Raw genomic sequence first — 24,597 nt, 5'->3', positions numbered from 1 at the left:
CACCCCTATCTTTTTCAGTCTGTTACAAGTAGGTGCCCTTATCAAGCAGGTATTTGAATACATTCACTATGTAGAGAGAGGGTAACAAGTTGGTGAGGTCCTATCTGAACAGTGTGGATACAAGAAACGTTTCCAGTGACAAAGAAGGAAGCTTCCCATGCAAACATGCAGTCCAGTCCTGGGTAGGTGCAGGTGAATACAGATCCAGCCCGAGTCTGACCATGGAGGTGTGATGGATGCAGAGCAGTGCTTCAGACTGTTTGGTCCCACCAGTACAGATGTGGAAGATACCCAGTTCAGGTCTTTTCTGTCGACTTGAAGGCAGTGGTCTGGTACACAGTGGTCGTCTTTGCCAATTCTGGTTGCTACAGCAGTCCTCTGTCAGGACTCTGGTGGTCCTTTGTCAACTCAAGAGGTAAGTATCTGAAGACATCCTAAATGGCCCCACATACTCTCCCTTTATCCAGAATTCGGGCTGGGGGAGGGGAGACAGTCCACCAATTGGAGGGGCCCTTCAGCATTCATACAGGTGGAGGCTGTCCAATCATGGACAGCCTGCAACCTCACAATCTGCCCACTAACAGGACATACCTTGGCTGAAGTGTGAATAGAGATCGGGTAATACCAAGACCCAGTTTCCACCATTTCACACACCGCAGGCACTGACTGGGACTTGTTTGCAAGGCTCCAGTGAAGTCGCATGTCCATAAATGGCAATTTCCAACCTTTAGGAAAAGTAAGAAGGGCAACACTGAAGGTAACATAAAGAACAGGGGATTTAATACGAAGAAGAGCCATTTTGAGTACTTGCTACTTAAAAAGGCATTATTGCGCCAGGAAAACTCGGTTTACTGCCACCAGCATGTTCAGTGCACACCAAAGAGGTAATTGGGATGTTACATTCAGGAAAGCAAGAGGGACACAATGTCCAAGCAGTGTTCCACCTAAGGTAGCTTGTGCTACAGTTTAAAAATGGGGGTCGGGGGGGGCACACATTTCCCGCACTTTTAGCCCTAGGGACTTAATGATGCACCCCAAACAAAGTTAGTAAAGCAAAAGGGTCTCACTGATCACAAAAATCAGCTATGCTCCAGAAAGAAAGTACATTTGCTGCAGGTCCTGTTGAAATCAATATTGGAAAGTTGCAAAACCTTTGCTTGCGGTCTGCCTGGGCTTCCCTGCGCATCAGCTTCCTCTCTCCTCTGCATGGTTAAATATGCATCTCACATTCAAGAGTCATCTTCCTTTTCTCGTGCCATTGGGTTGATTCTTTCATTGCCTTCAGCTCAAGACAAGGATGTCACATTCTTAAGCTTATCAGGTAGTGCCATGTATGCAATTTCATTTGTTGGTTTAGGGAGTTCCCCACAGGAATGGAAGTCCTTGTCCCGTAAGGGAGAGCCTCTCCCGGTAAGGTCCTGCTTGCCTTGACCCCTAGGGAGGGTTTTAAAATGCAGGCTCACCTCCCTAGCCCCACAGGGGTGGAGGGCTACCACTTGGGGAGAAGGGACAAATACCTGCAATTCATCACATACCCCTCACCTTTAGGTAGTGGCTTCCCCATCTTTATTGAGAGGAAATCGAATGAGAAAGTCAACGTTTCCCTGTTCTTTCCCCTTCTGGTGCCCTGCTGTGAAACAGAATGGTTGCAAACCCAGGAACCACCTCATTACTCTGGGATTAGTATTTTTCTTTTGCTCATTCAGGTCAATGGAGAATGGTCCGTTAGCAATTTAAATGTTCTTCCGGTAAAATAATCCCGTAGGTGGATGATTGACCCATATGACTACTAGCGCTACTAATTCTACCATAGCATAGAATTACTCTCAGGGGGAAAGGTTTTCAGTTTTTATACAAGACCAGGTGTTCCACCCCATCATACCCTTGAAAGAGTACTGCTCCTAAGCTCGTCTTTGATGCATTCGTTTGTAGAATACATTCTTCATTAAAGTCAGGCATCTTGAAGATAGGCTCTTGACATAGAATGACCTTCAGGCCCTCGAAACTTGCTTGATCTTGTTTAGCCCAAATCAACTTCTGGGGTTGGACGTTCTTTAGTTTATCTGTTAAGTTTGCTGCCAAGGTGGAATAGTTGGGTATAAACTGTCTGTATGCCTGTTAGATCCAAAAATGCTCAGAGACCTCGTTTGGTTTTCGGGGTTGGGGTCTGTCGTACTGCTTTCACCTTCTCTATTCTCTTGGAGACCTGCTTTCCTCATTGCATGTGTAATGGAGTAGAGGTGGTCCAAGTGTTCTGGACAGTTGTTGCTATTTACGATGATATTGTCGAGGTAGGCCCCCCAGAAAGCTGAGTATGGTTTTAAAACTTTATCTGTAAATCGGTGAAAGGTGGCAGGTGCTCCATGGAGTTCGAAGGGTATAACCTTAAATTGGAAAAGGGCCAGAGGTGTTGAAAAGGCTTTCTTTTCTCTGTCTGCTGGATGTATGGGAACCTGCCAATATCCTTTCGTTAAATTGAGAGTGGAAATATACTTGACCGTCCCTAGCTTCTCGATTAAGTCGTCAATGCGGGCCATTGCATAGTTGTCAAAATTGGAAATTGAGTTCAGCTTTCTTAAATCTATACAGAAGCGCCACAAGCTATCAGGCGTGGCTACTAGGGCAATTAAGGAGGGCCAACTACTCTCAGAGGGCTCAATGATGTCAGCCTTGAGCATTTCCTTTATCTCCTGTTCAAAAATCTTCCTTCTGGCCTCAGGGATCCCATGTGGTTTGAGGTTAACAGTTTTTCCATCCGAGTTACTGATGTAATGGAACAAAATATTAACCCATCCTGGTTGATCTGATAACACCTCTGGAAATTGACCAGTAAATTGCCTAGGTCTTTCTGATGGCATGATGGCAACACAGGTGGAATCAGTTTATTTTCAACTTCTGAGTCTGTGAGGAGGGGGCATAGTGACTGTAGTCTCACCAGGGTCTACCTTCCACTCCTTTAGGAGATTTACATGATAAACCTAGTTTTTCTGATGCCTATCTGGTTGTAAAATTAGATCGCTTTTTTTTCCATAGGACCTCGTAGGGTCCGTGCCACTTGGAGATCATTTTATTGTCCGAATTTGGCAGGAGGACTAACATGGATTGCCTGATAGAAAATGGTTGGGTTAGAGCATGTTTACTATATGTTCTCTTATGTTGTTCTTGAGCTTGACCCAAGTGTTTCCTGATAATCTCCTTTACTGTGGCCATATGGCCTTTACATTTCTGGGCCATTTGTGATTTGGTTAATATAGCTTCCTCTTCCCCCCTCCCAGATTTCCTTCAATGTGTCCAAAATACCCCGGGGTTCCCCTCCATACGGTAATTCAAAAGGGGAGTATCCCAGGGAACTCATAGGGGTTTCCCTGACTGCATACAGGACCCAGGGTATCATTACATCGCAATTGTTCCCATCTGTTTCTACCAATTTTCGCAATATTTTCTTTAGGGTCTGGTTAAACCTCTCTACTATGATATCACTTTGGGTATGGTGCGCCAATGTTCAGAGGGTTTTTATGTTCAGTAGTTCTTTTACTTCTTTCATTAGTAGGTGCATAAAGGTTGTACCTTGGTCTGTAAGGATGTCCTTTGGGAATTCCACCTGGGATAGGAAGAGTAGTAGGTGTTTCAGTATTTGTTGGATGGTGTTGTTGCAAAGTGGAAACGCATCAGGATACCTAGTGGCATAGTCTCACCAGAATATAGTGATTTTCCAGGGGACCTATTATATCCATACCTATCCTAGAGAATGAGGCATTGATATCTGGTTGGTCCTGTAGGGGTGCTATTGGAACCGCAGAGCTTGCTGTCTTCAGGTAGAAGTCACGCTCCAGGACATAGTTTTTAAAATGTGCACAAAAAAAACTAGGCTATAGAATCGGTTTATCTCTTGACTGTGTTTTTCCTACTAGCCCTTTGTACTGGGTTGAGGTGACAGCTTCCTTTAATATTTTTCTTCCCTCTCTCGGTCACTCGTTTGTCTCCAACTCCCATCACACAACTTTAGCCCTGCTTTCACGTTTTTGTGACTGGGGCAAGTTTTCTTGGAGTGATAGCAAAATCCCACAGGCCTACGCTTCTTCCGGACCCCCAGGCACCTCTTAATTTGTAGGGTCTGGTGGTTGGGGTCCGCTGTCGCTCGGGACTATTCTCTCTCTGTCAGCCTCTCGCCTTAACGTTTTAGGGTCAGCGTCAGACTCCTTCTTCACAGTGGTGCTGCTGGTTTGAAGCAAGCCTTGCTTCCTTCATGGGTGGTATCCGTGTTGTTCTTGGGGCATTCTGCCCACCACGGCCAGCTCTTGGTCATGCCACCACTGGGTTGTTTGCTTCTCTCTCGGTTGACCCTAGACTCTTCTTGCATCTGCACACACTGGTTCTCCAGCGTCCCCTTGTTGGGTTCTCCCTCTCTCCAAAAGTCGCGGGCTCTGCGACTAGCTTGCGCTCTGCCTTCTGCCGGTTTAATAATGTCAGGGGGCTACCCGAGCATAAGGTTCCTCTCTCCTCTTTCTCCTTGGCACAGTTAAATATGCGTCTCACATTAAAGAGGCATTTTCCTTTTCTCGTGCCATGTGGGTAATTCTTGAATTGCCTTCAGCCCAAGACAAGGATGTCACATTCTTAGGCTTATCAGATAGTGCCACGTATGCAATAAAATGTGTTGGTGTAGAGAGTTCCCCCCAGAAACGGGAGTCTTTGTCCCCAAAAGGGGAATCTCTCCCAGTGAGGTCCCACTTGCCTGGACCCGTCTGGGGTTTTTGCAGAGCGGGCTCACTTTGCTAGCCTTGCGCGGAATTCCCCTTGAGGAGAAGGGTTGAATACCTGCGATAGTCACAGACCTTTTTAAATTTCCCCCAATTTTTTCCCAGATTTCTGCAGTCCACTTCACATTTATGATTGGTGTTACTGCTTAAAAGAGCCATTCTCCCCCTCTAGTGGCTTATTGTATGTATGTATGTATGTATGTATGTATGTATGTATGTATGCATGGGAGACAACCCTAGCTGTGAAGCGACAGAGTTCTGTACAAAGGTGACTCACACAGCAGTTACAACAATGGTGCATGCGGAGCATAGGTGCTGGTAAGGATAGAGGAAGCAGGTGGGGGCCACCGGAGTGGGCAAAAGGCTTGAGTGGTGTGATTAGCGATTGGCAGGATGTTCTCTCAAGTAGGGTCTTCAGGCCTTTCTTAAGTCTTAAGATGGAGGTAGCCAGTCTTATCCTGGCTCGCTCAACATGTGATAGGTCAGAATTAGTAGATGGCCAAGGAAACATGATTCACATAAATTGAATTCTGTCTTTTGTGTAAAAAGGCCTAATTCTTTCCCTAACCTGTGACTTTAAATACTACTCTATACAAAAGAAAGTCAAAGGGGTGATAGTCAGGGTGTCAGGTTGGCTAAACATAAATGCCATCCTCTGTCCGGAACACCGGAACCTTCTCTAACCTAACATCTTTCCCTACTGCTCCAAAAGAAAGTACAAAATAACCAAGATATATTTTTGGGGAATTTCTCAGTGAAAGAGGCTGCTGTTGGCTTCTGACTCCCACACTGGTGTCTCTTAGTTTAAAGCATATAGTTCAATTTTTGCTGGGGTGCCATTCCGGGGCTCCAGCCGGGTTTCGCGCTGCTTCTCATTCTGATGTTAAGTCTTACAGTCTTTCTCCCTTTGGGGAATCTTTTATCTGTCTTATTCCCCAATGAGGGGGTTCTTTCAGTAGCTTCCTCCCAGTTCTGGGGTTTCGTATCTTCCCACTTCTCACCCTGGGGCTCTTCCTTCTTTTTTGATTCCGGTACTTGTCTCTTTTTTGCTCTCCACTCTTGCGGCTTCCCGATTCACGCCTTGCTTTGGGGCTGGTTTTGGTGCCTCTCCCCACTCTGGGGCTTTTTAGTTTGCTCCCCACACCGGGGCTGTGTGTCTGTTTTTTCCCCCCATTCCAGGGCCACTGGTGCTTTCTGCCTCACCGTGGCTTGTCTCGGTCTCCTTCCCCACTCTGGGGCTCCTGGTTCTTTCTCCCTCGCCGGGGCTTGCCGCTTTCACTTTCTCCATTCTTGGGCTTTTGATTCTCTTTCCAACACCAGAGCTTGTTTCTCTCTCTTTCTCCTCATGCCTGCCTTCCATTCCTTCAGAGCCACCGCTTGCCTGCTGGAGATGGGCGGTGTCTCCTCTCCTTACCCGCTCACTTGATGTGGGGATCATTTGGCAGCTGCTTCTCAGGGTTTGGACTTGAGCCTCTGAGGTAGTTGGGTCTCGTCCGGTTGCTACGCTGGCTGGTTCCGGCTACCCCTTTGTTGGGCCTGGGTGCACTTCCCAAGTGCCTGCTGCTGGCTGGGACACATCTGGCATCCCTCCACTCTTGCAGGCCACATCCCTTTGGTGCGCTGCTGCACAGTTTGACTCTGCAGGCTGCGTGGAGAATCTCGTCATTGATCCTTGTAATTACATGCCTCTTGAAGGTTGGTCTTTCTGCCTTCTAGCTGTTTTCCATGAGGACTGAATCAAGGTTGAGTCAGAAGCCGAGTCAACCGTTAGTAAAGGGGTCATATGTTTTTACACCTTAGCTCCTGCATGTCTTATAACAGTGTTGGTGCTTCGAGGGGAGGGATTGTGACATAAGTCCCTCTCTCTGCAGCTTTCCTATTCCCTAAGGGGGGGGGTCCCTCCAGAGGAATCCCCCTTACCCTGCCCTCTAGGAGGGGGGTTACATGTAGCAGGCTCACCACCCTAGTCTCAAAGTGGGTGCCCCCCCCCCCTCAAGGATCGATGGTGATCTTCTTGGATTCGTCACAAACTTCAATGTCCATACCAATAAACCAGTATTTTGGTCTACGTTTAGTGAGACCTCTACCCAAGTGACCCTTGTGTGATAGTTCCACTAGTTTGCCACAGTGGATGTAGAAAGGTATGATTTCAAGAGCTACTTTTCTAAGTGGGTCCTGCTGCACCGTCTCTGATTAAGCTAAGTGCCCCTCCATTTCCCCCTCCATTTTGTCTCCCACTTTTACTTTGGTAGGCCCCCCCACTGGTCCCACTCCCCTTGCATTATTCTCTGACCCCTCCCCTGTGCTCTTCCTGCCCTGCTCCCGCCTCCCCTTGCTGTAATTGGCCATCCTTGGAGGAAGCCAGCAAAACAGGTGATGGCTGGAAGGTTTAGAATTAATCTCAAACTCTCGCATTGCTCTGGGCAACCCTGCAGACCATCGTTCTTCGTCTGCCAAGCCATTACAACAGGAGAAAGACCATATGCAAATCAGGCTTGGTCCCACCCCAAAAGGGGCAGTTCTGCGCGAACTGCTTTGTCGCATCCCTAAACATGTTTCAGCCTCATCAGTAAGGAGTAGCTTCTGGTCTCTAGGCCCAGCAGGCACGTGACCAACGTCTAGGCATACCTGTCCCACTTGGGGTGACAACAGCAAAACAAAAGGTGATGGCTGGAAAGTTTAGAATTAATATTAACCTCTGGCATTGCTCTGGGCAACCCTCCAGACCATCATTCTTCACCCGCCAAGCCATTACGAAAGGGGAAAGACCATATGCAAATCAGGCATGCATACAGGCTTGCATACATGCATTTAGCCTAATTGTGTAAGGTAGCCATATTCTGCATTTAGCCTTATGGTGTAAGGTAGCCGTATTCTGCATTTAGCATTATGGTGTAAATTAGCCATAATCTTAATTTAGCCTTATGGTGTTAGGTATCCATATTCTGCGTTTAGCTTTATGGTGTAATTTAGCTGTATGATGTAAGGTAGCCATATTCAGCATTTAGCCTGTGTACGGGAGCCATATTCTGCAAAGCTCTCTTCATGTCATGAATTCAAACGCATGCGTTGGCGATTGTCCTTGATTAATACAGACCCATTGGTCATTAGTTGGAGCCACAACAGGACAAGAAACACGCTGACCACGGCCATTTGGATTGCGAATGGATAGATCATACAGGACTGACCAATCATTATTTGGTATTTGACTATTAATCAAGGATAAGTGCTAACAAACACATTTGAAGTCATGACATGAAGAGAACTTTAAGATTATCTATTACAAATTAAAGGATAGAGGGCTTGGTGCATAGGACTAATGAGTCCCCAAACATTAAGATCAAAGTACAGCAGCCTTGAAAAAGACAGTTAATCAGTATGCCAAATGTATAGATGTCTGACTTTTGAAACGTCTACTTTGAAAAGGATAACAGCTTTGGACCTTTGAAGGGAATTTGCACGTGTTAGACACGGGTACCGATCTCTCAGACCTAGCAATTTTGTGGCACAGGGCATAGCCACTTTATGTGTGGGAACTCGGCAGCCCTGCGTCCAAATGGTCTTTTAATGTAGGATAGGCAAACACAGTGCTGTAACAAGTAGGCACCATATGGCCATATTTTCTTCTTACTTGGTCAGTAGCTTTGAGTAGAACGTCCACTATTTTCAGTTTTTGGGCTACTTCGTGGTGCTGCTTATTAGCTGAAACCATTTTCATGAGAAGTGAAGGCAGGAGAGAAATTAGATGTGACGAGGGACACAGTGCATGTGGGTGCTGTTTGCTTGTTTGTCTACCCATTGACATGCTATTCCGAAATTCATTCCCACCCAAAATACATCCCCTTGGATCTCTTTGATCTAGCTCTGTCAAGTAGTAACCGCAAACTGCGTTCTGCTAGGGGCCTGACATCTTCTGAGGGCTAATGGATTTATTGCATCTGAAAATGTAGAATTATTGTAATAAAAATGAGCTTAACCAAGTGTGCCTTCAGTCACTCGATTTACAAGTAGTATATGTGTACTCACATCTGAAGTCCAGATAAAAACAGGCATTGGCAAAGCAAACAGATTTGACCCGTGTATAGGTATTGGAAAGGCATTTGCTAGGCACTGCTATCGTATACCCAGTTACTTACGCCATTTTCCAACTGTTGCCGTCTAATGGCCAGGTAGCACCACTATGGCAGTGCCTGGCAAAGGCCTATCCCATGCCTACACAATAGGGAAAACCGTTGGCTGTGTCAACGCTTCTTTTTATATAGCTGATAGTCTTAATATTTCACTTGTTCCCGGGGTACCTTCCTCTTGTCTCTTGAGGGTCATTCCACTGTGAAATAGTTTTTTGATTGCTTTATGGGGAGTCTTGTCATGCTCCTCTTGATCTATCCTGTAAGCAAGGATGTCGTCCTGCAGGTGCATAAGATTAATTATGCACTTTAGTGGGTGGTGTGAGAAACCTGAAGGTACTCTCACATCTACTCCCTGGGGTTCTTCTGTTCAGGTTGTCAGGGAAGGTCCTTTGCTTTTGTATCCCAACTCTGGGGGTGGACAAGTGAGAGAGGTCCACCTGAGTGGAGGGTCCTTGGATTGGAGAGAGGATACCTGAAAGCGGGACATGGTTTCCCGCCCTTTCCTGAAACGGACCTACCCTCCCCTCCCTAAGCGTTTATGGGCTATTGCCAATCTCATCCCATCTTCCCCTGTAGTTTTCCCTTAAGTACTGAGAAGAAGAGGCAACTAGAAGTAGTGCAGATTTCCTATTTTGAACACACTCTGGTACTGGGACGAAGAAGAGTGGTTTGGGGACATGTAGCAATGTAGATCAGGCATGTCACACTAATAGGCTTATGCAGGGTCAGGCAATTGAGGATACTTTGCTTCACCTGCAACCTGTTAGTAGTAGAGGAGAGTAATGAATTGCTGTGCAGAGGAATAAGAAGTCGAGGCGCTGACACTCTGACGAAGATTTCGAGAGTCTTGCCAAGGTGACTGTGCTTGACTGGAGCCCTTGTGAGGGAAGGCGTACAGCAGGCGCTGCCAGGGGGCAGAGGCAGAGCCAAGCATAAAGGCTGGTGTGTGCTGAGCACAGCACCCGGCGAACTGGCGAGTTGGTTTTCCCACTTTGGGTAAAAGCCGCTGAACGGAGCTGCAGAGACCGTTGGTAGACACTAGGAACGCCAGAGCGCTCCAAAGGACCTTGGAAATGGTAACGGTCCACAAAAACAATGAAGTATTACACTTTCTGAATGCCGTACTTAATGTAAGGGGCTTTTTAGGCCAGCATCATTGAAAACTGCATTAAAAGGTGCTATTCAAGTTTCACAAACTTAAAGCTACAGTTATTGAAAACCGAACTGAATGAAAGGCACTATCCTGATGAATACAACGTACCATTACATTTACTGAATATTGAGCGGCAGGGGAGCCATGGTTTGAGTGAAACCAAGTAAATGCTACATTTATGAATGGGTGACACTGCCAACATCAAGAGTCAAATCACAGACATGCTATGTGGTTGCGTGACCTGTAATGGGTGCACCATGTGGTCTAATTACTGTGCCTAGACCAGAGACCACTAAATATTGGAAAAGCAAAAACCAGGTGCGTCTTGGTGAAGCTTACCAAAGGACGGGTCATACTGGCTCTATTTTCTTGTGAATAGAGGAAACAAGTCAATTGCTCAGTATATATATCTTGGGGAAGGGTACCTGAGACCTACAGAACTGGAGAGTGTTTATCTAGGGGCAGGGAGTCCCAAGGTTACAGTGTTGTATGAACTTGGTTACATTTGAACTCGGGGAAGGGAAATGCAAGACTCTTTTTTTGATGCACTGTGATGCCGATGAATCTACCGAAGATAACTTCAGAACTTGATTAAACCTTCTTGCAAGAAATTACATTGGATCTGTATTGAACTTGAGATAGAGAACTTAAGATGAACTTAAATTGCCAGTAGCTGCACATTTACTTTTGAACCCTTATATTTGGTTGAGCACATTTCCCCACTAGATTTTGTTGTAGTTGTGAGGACAAACATAGTTTTTGACACAGACAGATATTTTGGTTTGAACTTGTGGACACAGACTTTCCTTAGATTTCTTAAGGTAGGGAAATCACACCATAGCATAGGGTTAGTTAGGCGTTACACCATCATGGTTATTAATAAAGCTTTGTTTAGAAATATAATTCAGTTGTCTGTGTTATCTCTCTTGATATCATGTCTGCCTCACAGTGGTTGTTTAGTCTTGTAAACCTTTGAACATGCCCATTCCGTCCGATTCTAAATATGTCCTTATGTTGTGCCAGTACGGCAGGTTATGTGTCTTGTTGCACTGAGTGCCACTTGCTGGTCCCTGGAAAGGGGGTAGGGGATAAGATTGGTTTGGAGCTCTACTTGGTCTTATCACTCCAATATGGGAGGTCCTCTCTTGGATGTATGCCCAATGGCAACTCGCCCTTTATCTTCATTGGCTATGCACAGGAATCCCATCAGTTAAACCTTGTGTCCTTCTTAGTCAAGTGGTGGAATGTCTGCATATATGAGTTTATGCCGTGCGCCAATGCCCAGTTTATTGTAAGGATCTACTGGCATGATGGTGTAATCCATGGCAAGCTCTGCCAAAAGCTTCGATTTACGACCGTCTTGCAAAACTGTATGATGTGGCTTCTTGTGTGTTGTATTGACCTGCCCACTTCTACATGTTACACCATGTCTGCAGTTTTGGTGACCAGAGCCACCCATTGATTTCTGTTCATACATATTTTGGTAAAGTGCCCATGATTTCAAATCTCAACCACCCTGTCTTTTACAGGGCATGATGTCTCATTCACTTTGCTTGTGAGACTACAACACCTGTAGTATAATTTGCAATATTTAGCACCCAAATCTCAAAAATGTCTCATGCAAATCATCTTATCAGATGTGCTGAAAATGGGGCAAATCTTCCTCCACCTGTGGAATCACGCCAACTGCACAACTTGCTCAACTATCGCCCAATCGCACATCTTGCCTTCTTCGACAAATTCATTGAGATCGGTGGCTTTACAGTTGCATGAAAGGATCACTCAGTGCAATGTTCTACAGAACTATTAATCCAGAGTCCTACAACTATACAGCATAGAGACAGTCACCATCGAAGTCAAGTTATGAATAACGCTCTGCACATCCTGAACAAATGCGACTTCTGCTTGTCTTTCTTGGCCTCACTGCTACTTTCATTACCATTGACCATTAATCCCTACTCCACACTCTAGCCATGCTCACAGCCTTTGAGGAACAGTTCTGCAGGGGCTTGTCTTCTATATATCCAAAAGAGACCAACTCATCCAGATGGGCCGCAACATATCCCAGTGCTGCCCAGAAGCCTGCAGAGTACCACAAGGCTGCGTTGTATCCCTGATTATCTTCAGCTGTTCTGCGAAACGCCTGAGTGATTGCCTCACTAACACAGACACCAAGATACACCAAAATGCAGATGACATGCAGATTTAGCCAAAGATCACTTCCATCAACAATGTCCATCCACTCAAGCACTGTGTCCCTCGTTCAAGCGTGAAGATGAAATCAACAGATAAAATGAATTCTGCTAGGAAACCCCACCAAGCATGCCCAAGTCCAGAATCTCTCACCAAAAACACATATCACAGACACAAAAACCATGGTACCAGCTGTTGTTGTTCTTCATCTCCATCATGGACAGTGGCAACACCTTACTCACAGGAGTCCCATATGCCAGCTTGGCCTCTCTTAGCGCTGTCCAGCACACTGCAGTATGCCTCATCACAGGAGTAGGAAAATTCGACTATATAACCTCATCCTCAGAGCTGCACTGGCTACCCCTTGAAGCACGCATCATGTTCAAGGCTGCTTGAACAACCTACAAAGGAGTGGCACCCAAACACCACTCTACTTGACTGAGAAACTCACCATCTTGCGAGGCCAACACTCCACCAGAAACAAGAACATTGACAGACTAGAAACAAAGAACTGCAAGAGGGTGAAAAAACTAGGAAACAGGCATTTTCCTGCTATGCATTCTGACTCTGGAACAAGTTACCAATCCAGATAAGGCTGCCCCCTCTATCCCACATTTTAGGAAGGACCCAAGGACCCTACTCATCTTGCTGATCGCTCCACTCAAACCTGCTTAGCCCCTTCGGGAGCTCCCTCCTACCGAATCTAGCTTCTGCCGAACACTCTTCACACTACTTGTAACCCCCAGTGTGCGCCCCTTTAGCCAGTGCTTTGTTGCTTCCCAGCTAGTTTTGTGCCTTATGAATCCTCTACTTAGATGCATAGTTGCTCTTGTTGAGCGGTTTCATTTTGACGCTGGAATGAGTTTCAGCATGTGGCCTAATCCATTTTTATTTATAGGTGTTCACAAAGTGCATGCATACTTGCCACCCTCCTTAACTTCCTTCATGCACTGGCCCAACTGTTTAACACTCTGATGTTTATGGCCTCATCGTGGAATGCATTCCCACTTAGCTATTGTGCTTCCTGTATTTTCTTGTTGCAGCATACAATGAGCTGGTTGTGTAACAACTGCTTGCTTATATTTTTAACTCCTATGCACTGCGAGTGCACATATTGCGGTGTCAAAGTTGTTGACTCTTTCAGTGGGACCTTATAATCTTGTACCAACATGTGCCTTTCCAGGACGATGTTGACATTTGTACTGAATAATTTCTCCATTCTCTTCTGCGCTTCTAAGTACACATTGTGGTACACAGCACCTGTACCCAGAGTGGCTTCCAGCAGATACGTAAACAGCCTTTGGCCTTCCACACAGAGTGTGCTTCTGAACAACGCCCGCTTCCAGACATGTGAAAACTGCGGGTCTCCAAAGATTTCTGGATTATCACTTTCTATTGATTCTGTGGAATGGGTAGGGTCCCAGATGAGTGGAAGAAAACCAGGAAGTGTGCAACCCCCAGCTTGGGATAGTTAGGTAGGAGTATTGGTAGCAAAGCCCACTTTGTGCCTGGTCTCTTTCTACAGTCATGCAGGGCGGTGGCACTAGCAAGCCTGTTCCTGTATTTTCAATGTTGACCCGATTTAAGCTGTATCTTATCAGTCATAGAAGGGCATAAAAAAACTCCTTCCCTGTATGAACTCTGTGCCACCCAGCCTGACTGTGCAGAAACCTTCAGACAGTGCATGTGCGCCTGAGAGTCTTGCATGAGAATTTGCAGCTGTGGTTGGCTGACCTAATATTCTAAAACCTCCTAGCATTGGTGTGCCCATGCTTCTACAAAGCCTCTTGCATTGAACAGAGCAAGTTATCTACTTGATAGATAAACATAGAATATTTGTAATCTTGTTTTTATTTTGATACCTAATTCAATTTATAGGGGCTTTTTGTGAGGTTTGATTATGTATTATGCAGTAGGACAATCGTACCAGAAAATCAGGTTGAGGCATTTTAAACTACTCTGGTGGTTGCAGGGCTGGGCTCAGAGTGAGCCCACATGGCCAATTTAGGCCTGCCTCATTGTCCACACAAAAGGCTGTGCCAAAAGAAAATGGCTAGTAGCAGGGCTATAAGAAAATATATTAGTACCCCCAATGGCTACAGTTCTGTTGTATTGGGCCACTGATGCAGTAAACATGAATGCACCCCTAGTACACCCAAAACTAAATTACAGCTGCTACCAGTGTACTCCCAAACACACTTCTAGGGTGATAGAATCACCCTGGAACCAAAGTGGTATGCTTAAAAAGCACACCTGCGTAGGTGCCTATAATTGCCACTAGAGTAGTGTATAAGTAAAAGGATTGCATTGGCAGAGGGACTTCAGTGTCAGGCGCTCTGTTTACAAAAGTAAAGTTAAAAAATCAGGAAGGGTAGCAAAAAGTTTAGGGAACCCACAATGTGTGTCCAGAGAATCCCAAATATTGAATTCTGCCTTTTAATAGTCATTTGTTGTGTAGGAACAGCCCTGCGGAAAACCAGACATTTGTATGTTGTTGCAGTGTGATGAAGTACATGCAGTATGCTGTGCAGAGATGTGGTCGTCCGAGTTTTTGTAGAAGAGTTTGCGGAAAAATAGTATTGAGTTAATTGTTTTTTTTTAAGTCGGATCATGCACTGGGATCCTCCATTTCCACCTCCAACTCCTTAAGTGCCCAAATGTCAGAACACACAGAGCTTTAAGGGATCTTAAAGTGCCTCAAAGATGTAATTCTACACCATACATTCCCATGTTGCAATGACGATTCAATGGCAACCTCTGGCAGAGGAGTGCAGACATCCTGACAGTGAAGGGTTTACATTGAACCACTTAGACCTTCTTCATAAGCATGGCAGCAGACAGTAAAAAAAAAGCACATGATAATTAAGTTTCAGTTTATTTAATATACTTATAACTGTCAGGCTTTGTATATACAACAGTTATACAAACATATACATGATCCAAATAATAACATATTTGGTTTCAAATCAACTGTAAACAATATACTCATTCATTTTCTGTTTACAAGATTTTAAAAATATGACCTAAAAGCAATTATGCTAGGCATTAAAAATATCGACAATTCGCAAATAAAGTAGCACTATAAAATAGATGAGGTTACAATCATCACCTTTCATAAAATTTTGCCATAGCATTGATACAGTACAAATATCAGTCAGATTATCATAAAATTTAAAAAATGTGGTTCTGAACTCCAAAAGACTTTCACAGCACATCACTAAATGATAACAGAGACTGTAGGACTTCAAAGCCACATAGTCGACATTGTCTTTTATCACGACTTAAGCCTTGCAGTGACCCTTTGTCTCTAATGCCTCCGAATGATTGAATTTCATTAACAAATAAGATCTAAATACAAGAGGACTGGGATAGGCTGATATATTTAGGTACATTCTCTCGATGAATTGACAATAATAGCAGCTGTGTGCTTTGGTTGCCAGCGCCACTGTGTGATACTCATTGCTGTGTTTTGCCAATTTCCTTTTGAGCCAACCCTTGAACTGAACAATAACGCTTGAGGTTTGAGCAAACCCAACTACCCATTGTTCAAACATAGATTTAATTATACCTAACATGCCCATTGTTGTACATTTATCTATTTTCAAAAATGCTTTCATTTGTGCTACAACAATTGTGCCATTGTCGAACTTGGTCAGATTGTCTTAGCACATCACTGATCTACTTATATATTCAGCTCAAATACATTTCATATTAAATTCTAAATAGAGATATTCCACAGATATGGCGGGGGGGCGCATAGGTTTTCGGAGGATCATGGCCTCAAGCTTTACTAAACGGGTTAAATATTTGTGTCCCCATATCTCAATTGCATAGATCAACAAGGCTCTTATGTTTGCTGTGTACACCAACAAGACAGCATGTGCAGAGTATCCAACGTTCCTGCCTATAAAGGCATGAATGGCATTGGCTGATACAAGGCAACGTGATTTTATTGATTACCATTGCCTTTCTCAACTAAGCTTACTATCTATCAAAATCCCCAAATATTTGTAAGTGGTGACTTGTTCAAGATTTACATTATTCATGGACCACACATGTTTTTGATGTATTCTCTTTACAGGGAGACCATTATTTTACGATTTTCTACATTCATTTTCAACCCATTGTTATTTGAGTAAACAGCCACATGATAATTGATTCACCAAAATCTTACTGTATTTATTACCAGGTTTATTTCCATGTTTGTTAATTGGATGATGGGGTATATGATGCAGTCATCCAATTACTCCATTTAGCATAATTTATACAATCTCTGGCACACAAGAAGAAGTATTCCATTTCATGGACAACATCTAGTCCCAGTCTCAGATTGAACACCTAATCCCAGTCCCAGATTGTTGTGTCCGTGGAATCGTGGTAGTATCCAGACGTGCCTGCACCCACATATAGTATATGGGATAAAGTTCCCCCTACAGTACATTTTAAGGATATTGCACAAGCCACAGAGGAGTTCTGTGACCAAATAGAGGAACAAGGCTAAGGAACACTCAGATGACTTGGAATATCCTTTTTGCATACAGTAGGGGTATTGTGTAACGTATAATACATGGCCACACACACTGTCATCCCCTTTAATACCTGACCTCTTGCTTAATCTAATGTAAGAGATCGTCAATGAAGAATCTCTTTGAGTCAAACAGCTTTGAATGTGTTGCAGAAAAATCGTTTAAGCATTTTGATCAAATCATTGAAAAAACGTCTACATTTTGTAGTTTAACAGAAGTAATAAGATACAGCTTCTTGTTAATACACATGTTAAACTTCAGCAGTGCACAAATTAAACATTCTACCCTAAATAGTTCCTTGCTAATTATTTGTTGTAAAGTGTCTGTTATGACTGCCTCTCAATCATTAAGTTGATAAAGGATACACTGTCAAGTAGATTATGTTCTTCAGTAGGTTTATTCCATTACATAGTTCATCAGTTGGTACACAGGATCATCGGGAGATAAAGAGGAATCAGGACAAGAGCCCACTGGCTCCCACCACCCAGGCTACATATTCCAACTGCCTGGGCTGGAACCTATTCATCCACAAACATTCCACACTCACCATTCCAAGCTCACAGCATACATTCCAACAGGGGACATCAGTCCATGCACACCTCATACAAGCAGGAAGGAAGGCCAACCCTAACACTTCCTTCTCTTACTGCAACAAGCATACCCACATACACCAACAAACACATCCGCATACACCAAACAGGAGGAAGGCCAATCCTATACCAATCCTAACACCTCCTTCCCTTCCTTTAAAACCTAGCACACCAAACCTCAACCCTAACAGTGTCACCGAAAACTATTTAACAAGGAGGGAGTTTGTAAAGCTTGTAACGGCTTTAATTAACTGCTGGAGTGACAGCTGGAATTCTGACCTTTGCTGGCTCTAGCATCAGGCATTCTGACGTCACAACTGAAGCATAATAACAGATTATGGAGCAGTTGTGATTTCATGTTCTTATTACAGGTCAGTTGTAATGTCACAACTAGCCTGTAATAAGAACATTATTTCCAGGCTTGTATACGGATAATGCAGGCTGCCATGTATTATGAAGAAGGAAGATAGTTCTATCTGCATGAAAAGTTCTCTCATCTGGGGCAGAAACGTTGCACTGCACTAAAAATCAGTCTGTCCCTCTTTCAACTGGAACTGCTTTCTCCTGGAGTTCCCTCGTATGTTTAAATGTTTAAACGTAGCCTTCAGTAAGCGAGACCTCTTGTCTTGACTCCAAAAGCTCTCTAAGCATTAGATCTGCTCTCCCACCACATCCAGCTGGAGCGATACTGGCAACGAGAAAAGGCATAGGCTCTCCTACTGGTTGCAGACCGAGAGTTGAGCAATCAAATAGCACAACACAACTAAAAAGAGAGAAAAATAATAACCAAGGTCAAGACCTTTACATTGTAAAAGAAGCACCAAATGGAATAAAGTCTAACTTCTAAAAATAAATATAAACCTGACTATTATATAATATGGGATTTTTTTTTCAAACTGTTTTTATTTAAATTACACATAAACATGCTAGACAAACAATCCGCAATAATCCCACCCCAACCTTAACCCCCATCCCGTTCCCAAACCACGCCCACCCCTGCCCCAAGTTACACAAATACTTCATTCTGAATGGTACTTACAGCAAAACCCAAAGAGCAAAATATCGTAACTAAATGGAAAGGATTCCCTTCCAGTCTGTTATCCAACCCTCAAACTAAGCAATCCTACATTCAAATCAAATGCAATACCAGCAGGATCAACAATACATCAAATACATTAGTACGCCATTTGTTTGTTTGTTTATTCATTTGTTAAGCGCACCAGACTCGTAAGTAAAAGGGCGCAATGACAAGGAAATGCAAGGCTTACATGATTACGTATACACAGGTTACAGACAGGATATATACAATATGAACAATAGGACTGTGGCAAGTTTGCATGATTACGGGATATATACAATATGAACAATAGGAATGAAGCAATATTGCATGATTACCGGATATATACAATATGAACAATAGGGCTGGAGCAAGGGTGCAAGCACTAGGATATAAAACCTATATGGTTACAAATGCATGGGCTGCAGTATTTACATAAAGAAGGAGTATAGCAAGATATACTTTTTCTTGATTGCAGGATAGTGTCCTCAGGGAGAGGGTGATGGGGAGCTAAGGATTGGTGGCAGTGATATGCTTTATTAAGTTTTTCCTGAAAAGTGGATATGGTTGGTCAGCTCTCAACTCCTGGGGCAGTGAGTTCCAGCTTCTGGCTGCCTTAACAGTGAAGCTGTTGCCCCCGATGGTAGTAAGTTTGTATTTGGGGATATTTAGGCAGTTAGTGTTCCCCGTTCTAGTGGGTCTGAGAGAAGTTCTTCTCTGAAGTTTGTCTATAAGGTAACTGGGGGCCGCGTTGTTCAAGGCTTTGTGTGTCAGAGAGAGTGTTTTTAGAAGTATTTTATTGGATGTGGAGAGCCATTTGTGTTGATGTCTCAGGGCAGAGATGTGGGTTTTCTTATTTATGCCAAGGGCTGCTCTTAAGGCATTATTCTGTAGCGTTTGGAGCTTATTAGTGGTGGATTTGTTAGCCCCAATGTAGAGGGCATTGCAATAGTCGATTCTAGAGAGTATAAGAGCTCTAGCCGGGATCAGACAGCTATAGTCAAGAGAGGAACGGTTTACCAGCTCTAAGAAGTTTGCATGTGTAAGCCGTAGACGAGGTAAGGGATTTCACCTGTTTGTCAAAGGATAGTGTGAGTCCAAGTAGAATCCCAAGGTTTTTACTTCCTTGGAGACTTTAATGGTGTTGCCGTCAATATTGAAAGATGAGTATTCTTGACCTAGTTTTTTAATATTGGCCTGCGAACCCAGTATTATTAGTTCAGTCTTATCATCGTTCAAGCATAGGCCGTGTGTGGCCATCCATGCTTGGATGATAAGGTAAACTTTGTTCACTAGGCCCGTGTCCGTACCGTAATCCCCAGAAAGTGGTAGGAGAATCTGAGTATCATCTGCATAGTTAGTGTAGGTGACACCCAGCTGGTCCAGATCGTCGAACAATGGCTTAGTGAAGATGTTGTAGAGGGTGGGCGAGACGCAGGATCCTTGCGGAACGCCGCATAGGATGGGTGTCGGGCTCGGCAGATGCTGAGGAGGAGAAGACTCATGGTCCTCTCACTCAAGAAGGACTCGATCCACTTGATAGCGTCCGTGGAGAGGTGAGCTGCAGAGTCAAGGTGCCGACATAGGACCTTGTGGTTGACCAGGTCGAATGCAGCGGAGAGGTCGAGTAGGAGCAGGAGTACTGTCCTTCCTTTGTCTCTCAGCTCGTCTATCTGGGACTTAAGGTCAATTAAGGCAGTCTCAGTTCCGTGCAGTGGACGGAAGCCTGATTGTCTGTTGCCCAGGAGTTTGTGCAATTCTAAATGCTTCTGAATTTGAATGTAGGCGGCTTTATCCAGTATTTTTAGTAGAAATGGGACCGTAGTAATAGGTCGGTAGTTTGTAGGAATGAGGGGATCAAGTGTCTGTTTCTTGAGGAGTGGTAGCACCCAGGATTGCTTGAGGTTGGCAGGTATAGTACCTGTAGCAAAAGAGGCATTTATCAGTTTGGTTATAAATGGGGAGAGTTCTCTAGCAGCGTCTTTTATTAGCTGTGCAGGGCAGATATCCCCTTTACAGTTTGAGGGCTTTAACGATAGGATAATTTTTTCTACCTCTAGGATGGACATTTTAGAGAAGTGGAATGTGGCATAATGTGCCGGTGGTGGCTCATTGGGCAGGATAGTGTTAGGCGATTGCTGTAGGTTTAGAGCCTTCTTTTTTAGTTGAATTTTATTCTGAAGTGTATCGATTTTATGCGCTAAGGCTTGTTGTATGTCTGTGCACCAGGATTTGTCCTTGGTGCAGACGTCCGGGGTAGCAATAGGGGACTCTAGTTCTTTGAGTATGCAGAAGAGTTCTTTCATGCTCGAGTTTGAGCTAGCAATGCGTTGGTCGTATGAGTCGCGTTTTGCTTGGCAGATTTCCTTTTTGTAAAGTGAGGAAAGTGCAGTTAATTTGGCTTTATTCTCACTAGAGGGGCATAGTCTCCAGTTTGTTTCACTTTTGTTCTTTAAGGTGCGAAGGTCTTTGAGTTGTGGGGTGAACCACTTGTTTAGGTGGGCTATGGGTTTGCTCGGTCTGAGTTTGATAGGAGCAATTTTATCCAAAGTGGTAAGCATAATATTGTTAAATTCCTGAACTAGGTTGCTGGGGTCGAGATTATCAGACAGTGCGTTGAGAGTAGGCAGTATGGCGGGGATGATTTTTTCTACCGTAATACTTTTATTACTTCAGGTTGGGCATGGTGGCGCTCGTGGTCGGGCCAGTGGAGTGGGTCTGACAGTGGATAAGAGAAATGAGATCAGAGAATGGTCTGTCCATGCTAAAGGCAGGATGTATGTGATAGTGGCAGAGCAGTTAAGGTCCGCTACCCAGTCCAATATTCTCCCTTTAAGGTGGGTGGGTGTAGAGACTTTTTGAGTAAGGCCTAGTGCTTTGATCGTATTAGCTATTTCTGTGGCATTTTTGTCTGTTTGGTCGTTGAATCCTAAATTGAAATCGCCTAATATAAGTAGTTGGGTGGAGGGTTTCAAGTTGTTCATAATTATATTATGCAAGTCTTCCTCGAAGGTACCAAGAGGGCCGGGTGGTCTGTATATAAGGTGTATGGTAATAGATTGTGACTCGTTTATCTGCATTTTGGCAGTGAGGGTTTCGCATGACTGTAGAGGCTGGGTGGGGGCTAGTCTGAGACCAAGAGCCGTTTTAGAGATGATAGCGATGCCGCCTCCTCGTGTATTATCACGGTCTTGTCTGATAATGGTGTAGTCGTCAGGGACAGCTAACATGAGGGTAGGTCCTGCTGCATTATGGAGCCACGTTTCCGTGATTGCGAGAAAATCCAGGTTCGCTTCCGTGATTAAGTCGGCAATATCCGTAGCGTGAGCGACTAGTGATCTAGCATTAAGGAGCTCTCCCTTGAGAGGGGGGTCCTCGGGAGTTTTGTTAGCTCTGATGGGTTTGTCTATGGTGGTGCAAACTTTAGGATGGAGGTTATTAAGCTGGAGGGTGTTCACATTCAAGGTAGATGTTTGAGTAGGCCATTTGGACTGGCTAGGCATTCGTGAGCTAGGTTTGTAATTGGTTTTGAGGTTGGAGGCCGGAAGGGCTCTTCTCAGTGGTTCATGTAATTTGGCTAGTCTTGCGCGGAGTCTGTTGTTTCTATTGGACGTGGTACAAGGTAGGGAGGCATAAAGTATTGTTTCTTGGGCCTTGCAGAATGTGGAGAACTTGGGTTGCATAGCATTAGTAGTGAGTTGGCTTAAGTTTGAAGTAGGTATTGGTGACTGAATAATGTGGTCGTGACTGCTGAGGATCGATTGTGTGACTGTAGCCATAATACAGAAGGCTAATGCTAGGTGTGGCATCCTTCCAGTTCCAATGGCAGGAGAGTGCTGTCTAATGGCGACCATAGGGCGCAACACAGTGCTAAGCATAGGTTAAATGTGGTCTAATGGCGACCATAGGGCACAACACAGGGTTCAGCGTAGGTTAAATGTGGTCTAATGGCGACCATAGGGCACAACACAGGGCTCAGCATGGGTCAGGTGAGGTCTAGTGGGGACCACAGGGCACAACGCGGGGCTCAGCATAGGTTAAATGTGGTCTAATGGCGACCATAGGGCACAACACAGGGCTCAGCATGGGTCAGGTGAGGTCTAGTGGGGACCACAGGGCACAACGCAGGGCTCAACATAGGTTAAATGTGGTCTAATGGCGACCATAGGGCACAACACAGGGCTCAGCATAGGTTAAATGTGGTCTAATGGCGACCATAGGGCACAACACAGGGCTCAGCATGGGTCACGTAGCAATTATAGGGCACAGCATAGGACAAATGGGTGTCTGAGCCAGACCATGGGGCACAGCACGTAATGCATTTGGATGAACAGTTTAATTTGAAGTGTCACGATAACAGAAATGCAGTTCGCATGCCCACGAGTGGTGGCGTACTAGCGAGATTGTGAGGTCAGTTTCAAACGGGGGTGCTTGGGAAAGTAGGCAGCTCATGCAAGGACACCATAGGAACTCAGATAAAAAGCTAAGTGAACTCAAATGCCAGATATGTTGTCAGCTAGATTCGAAATCTGTCAGGGTAGCAGGAAAGGCACTGCTGCAACTTGCATAGCGTAGCAAATGAACAACCAGTGATTGTACTCACGTAGTTTACGGTCCAGTATACTGTCGATCACCCACGTACAGAGCATAAAAAAAAGTTCCCCTAGTGAGGCGATTGTGCAGCGCAACCTTTATGATGAAAATCAGGGGTCCATCAGTATGCTTCCGGAGCGAACAGGGGCAAACAGGGCAAGCAGCCTTATGTTGGCCTTAGGTGGCCGCCGGCTTCCGCCTGCCGGCGGATGTTTAGGCTTAAATGCAGCCTACGCAACATTGCTTAGCAACGTGGGGCGCCCAGCCTCGCTTTCGGGCCGCATCGCGCCCGACATTTTGTTTTTGAAAAAGTCGGCGCGAGCGGACCTGGGGGTTGTAGAGGCTGCGGGGACTCCTTTGTTGAGGTAGGGTGCCCAGGGGGGGCAGATTGGCCAAATGCAGGGGCAGCTGGGAACTGCTTTAGATCCTGTGAGAGGATCAACGCCGCCGTGAGATCCGAGGGTTTCGGCCCAGTCGAGTCGTCTTTGTTGAGGTCCAGGACGGTGGTGGGGGGCTCCTGCCCGCTCCACGACGATGGGGGTCTGTGGGGGCAAACAGGGCAAGCAGTTGGTCATAGACCTAAGAATCTGAGGGCCTTTCCAGCTCCAATTGGTAACGTCTAAACAGAGTCCAATAGTCCGTGGGTCTGCTGTTCGGCGGCAATGTTTGTATATACAGCGATTCTTGTCTCTCGAACCTAGACATGGAGGAAATCCATTCTGCGAAAGTCGGAGCTCTTGAAGACCCCCAGGCCCTGGCAATTAACGATCTTGCAAAAATCGTGGCCATGCCTAAGAGCTGCCTCTCACTCCTAGAACCCGACTCCACCAGAGCCAGCAGCCACACAGCTGGAGAATCTAGTATTGGAATGTCAAGAATAGTAGCCGTGGTCTGCTGGATCCTAGACCAAAAGGCTTGTAACTGGGGGCAAACCCATGCCACATGGAGAAAATCTACCGGTGACCTACCACACTGCTTGCAGCTGGGGGACCAATCTGGGTAGAACGCACTTAGGCGGGCTGGAGAGTAGTACGCTTGATGAATAAACTTAAAGTGAATCAGACGTAGCCTACGATTCATAGCGATTTGCTTAGTTTGCGTGCACACTACACCCCATTGAGCCTCCGACAGTGAAAATCCCAGACTCTCCTCCCATCTACTTCTATACTGGTGCCCAGGGAGGGGGGTGTTAGCCCGTACAATTCTATACAGCGTAGAGACCACTTTACTCTTGCACTGCGTAGAAGTTATATAAGACAATACCGGGGAAATTGGCGGGGCTACCGGGAAGGTAGGCCAGATAGAACACAGTGTCTCCCTGAGCCTGTAGTAGAGAAACATCGTTACAGGAGTCCAAACAACCCTCTCCTTTAGTACTTCCCAGGTGACAAATCTACCCTCCACCACAAGGTCACCCAAAGTCTGAACACCTAGGGTCCTGAACTGTCTACAGAAGGCTACTCCTGTGTATGTGGGATGCCCCGTACAAAGTAAATAGCCATGTCCGGGGAATACCAGCAATCTAGGCCCAGCCTGTCAGCCAGGTTGTCTAGCGCTTTAAGCGTGGATATTATCGGCTGCACCTCCAACCTGGG

The 24,597-nt window shown here is 45.1% G+C and overlaps 1 protein-coding gene across 2 annotated transcripts in view; it reads left to right on the top strand.

The window, feature by feature from the left end:
- LOC138567220 (uncharacterized) overlaps positions 1 to 24,597 on the top strand; it is a 56,728-nt gene that overhangs the window by 20,257 nt on the left and 11,874 nt on the right. The gene's annotated exons all lie outside the window — the stretch shown is intronic.

Source organism: Ambystoma mexicanum, chromosome 2p (assembly GCF_040938575.1).
Source record: "Ambystoma mexicanum isolate Mex_15411 chromosome 2p, UKY_AmexF1_1, whole genome shotgun sequence".
NCBI lineage: Eukaryota > Metazoa > Chordata > Amphibia > Caudata > Ambystomatidae > Ambystoma > Ambystoma mexicanum.
The sequence above is the reverse complement of the archived record's forward strand: the minus strand, read 5'-3'. Positions and strand labels throughout refer to the sequence as shown.